Source organism: Sinocyclocheilus rhinocerous, unplaced genomic scaffold (assembly GCF_001515625.1).
Source record: "Sinocyclocheilus rhinocerous isolate Xijiao unplaced genomic scaffold, SAMN03320098_v1.1 scaffold1085, whole genome shotgun sequence".
Lineage (NCBI taxonomy): Eukaryota > Metazoa > Chordata > Actinopteri > Cypriniformes > Cyprinidae > Sinocyclocheilus > Sinocyclocheilus rhinocerous.
The window spans coordinates 175,423-178,552 of NW_015659401.1; positions in this window are offsets into that span (position 1 = coordinate 175,423).

Below are 3,130 nucleotides of genomic sequence, written 5' to 3' on the forward strand. Positions count from 1 at the left end.
CAAATTTAAAAAAATATATATATTTATTTATTTATATATTTATCATTAAGCACATTTTCTCCTACAATGTGTGTGTGTTTATAAATAGATGTATTTATTTATTTATGTATTTATCATTAGCCTTAGCATTAGCCTTAGCGGATATCTATCTATCTATCTATCTATTTAGCTTCTGCATAAATATATGTAAATTATAAGACGTTTTATTTTCGGGTGAAGTATCCCTTTAAAGAACTACTCAGAAACAAAGCTGCACATCGTATAGATGGTATGGAAGAGTACAGATGTGATTTCAGTCACTGGCCTTACTTGTATAAACCAAAAACATTTCTGACACTCAGTAGAAGAGAATTCAATTTTAAAGCAATTGCAAATGAATAACACATGGAAAATGGGTACTGGCTGACTTATGCAGGAAATACATAGCAGCACACAAATAGATAAAATAACGCCTCACAAAGAAGCGCACAGCCAGCATGAAGTATAATATGTCGCCCTTTGTTTGAGAGTAGGCAATTAAAGGAAGTAGGTCACTGGTTATTGAAACAGTGCTTGCACAGAGATACATTGGTAACATCTGTTAATACAAACAAATAGAGTATCTATCTCTTTGTTTCTTTCATGACTCAATCAATCAGTAGGCACATGAATGGGGTCATGTGTCCATCTGATGGGTAGGATTTCTATATTTCACTGTTTTCAATCATATTTTGTCTCACACATTTGACGTACTAAGATCCATTCATCATATCTCATTGATTCCACAAGATCATTAAATCATGTTGAATCATGTTTGATTAATGAATTAGACATAAATAGACTTTGATTTCCAAGAAAAAAAATTACCTTCTCCACAGAAAACGAACATACACAAACATTCAGAATGAAATAAATGACTTTAAAATACCCAGAGTGCCCAGAGAGAGAGGAGCCCTCACTGTTGCACTCTTTTTGTGACTGTTTGTTTTCGGGCATTAATTAGCCATTAAAATGCGATTGAGCTCTATTGTCTATGAATGATTTTTTTTTTTAAAGCACACTCCTGAGAGTCCCACAATCTGAATGAAACAGATGTCAGCCACTCGCTGCCTCCCACCACTATCAGTTCCACCAGCTAGCCCTGTCTTCATGGTTAAAGAATAAGAAATATGTATTTAAAATAACAAAGATACTGAGCAAACAATGAACACAACAGGGCAGCCACCCACATTAAATAAATTCAAACTTTATGTTCAGAGAAGAGCACTTGAAATAGTTTGTGGAGGGCTTTTCACCCTGACATTCAATACAACCATCCTGAGATCTGAAGAGGATGTTCTGTGGTTTAAGAAAGGCCCTGATGCAATATGAACAGTGTTGGGGAAGCTTCATGCTTTGAAAGTGTAGCTTGTAAAGATACAGGCTACTAATAATTTAAAGTATAGTTAAACTACAGTCAAGCTGCCCTTTTGAAAAAAGTTGAGCTACACTTTAAGCTACTAGCACACAATACTGTATTTTACATAGATCTTGTTAATATATGGCGGTAAATATTTGTAAGGGAAACAGGTCAATTTAGCTCAAAGGGAATCATTTAAGATTTTAAAGGGAATTTGGACGTATAGTACAGTACAGAACGTCAGCAGCTGTTTAATAATGTAAATTTGTAGAATTATTGTAATGGTAGGCTATAATTTGAATATTGCTAGAGGAAGAAGACAATATGCTGTTCCGGGGCATTTCTGAACTGGTTCATTTTAGTGAACCATCTGAATGGCTCACTGGAAAATGTAGAGCCAATATTATTACTGACAAATGCATTTAAGTTAGTAGTGCTGCAACTTTTAGTTCATTAAAGCCCAAGATTGAATATAAACTTCTACACATTTTCTCTGATCAAACAGCATCTCCTAAATCAGTCCGAGAATGTACAGTAAGAGATGCAGTTTATTTCAATGTAGATACATTTATAGAAATTGTTCTTTAAAAACATGAAATCCATAGAGATGTTGGTGCTTTATGAGTACAACAGCTTTGTGAAGTTTACAAAGCATTTGAAGTTAAGTCTATCAATGCAGAGCCAAACAGGCAGCATTACTCCCGTCTACCATTCTGCCATTTGACAAGATGCCAGCGGTTCCAAGCTGAGTTTAAATCTCACTCTTGTAACAATCCGATAATAATTATCTTCCCTGGATGAGCCATACAGCAGCAGAAATGACTGCTGGTGGGGATCGAAGTGTAGAATAAATTAAACAAACTGATCAGAATAACTGAGCTGCACAGGGGTTCAACCCCCAATGCAGAGAGGGGCTTTTTGGCACAGCAGCAATAATGGCAATATTGAATGCTTCAGAATAGTTTTTTTCACCCAAGAAAACAGAAGCAAAGAAATTTAACAGAACATTTGCTCCATGCTTCCTGATTAGTTAACTTGAATAAAACTCTTTAATTGCAGGGAAAAGATGAGATTAATGGTCGTGGCAGCTTGTGTGCTATTTTTTTTCCAGACACATCCTGCCAATTTGTAGTAAAAAGGAAACCGATGCCATTTAATGATATCCAAAATAAACATGTGAAACATTTACATATGAAAATGATGCTAATTAGCTCTATTTCTTCATTTATTTCATGTTTCTGGCCTTTTTTGGTATGTTCCGCTTGCAGTGGATTGATATTCTGAGAACAAGAGACAAATTAGTGAGGGTGTATTGTTGTCAAACAAGACGTGATTGCAAAGAAAGGAGAATATAATTAGGCAATGTGAGATGAAAGATTCTCATGTGTCACTTCACATGGTGGCCACAAGAAGTGAGCCGTGCCAGAAGTCTCCTTGTAGCCCTTTGATGTCTTATCCTCATTTTGATTTTTTAAAAATATTTTTCGAAAATATGTTTATATTTAGATATTTTTCTCGCTGTTATTTCAACACCTTACACCTTTTCTCATACACATAATTGAGATTGAGTGAGAGCCATAGGTAAAGGGACATTTAAGCAACAAAGCAGTAAGTAAGAGGCGTGAATCAACAAGCGGAATGTGTTATTGTCAGGGTCTGGCGTCTGGTGTTCTCCCTCTCACCACCAGAGGTCGCCACTTCCCATCCTCCCGGACTCCGTTACCTTGACTCCACACACCTGTGCACACACTC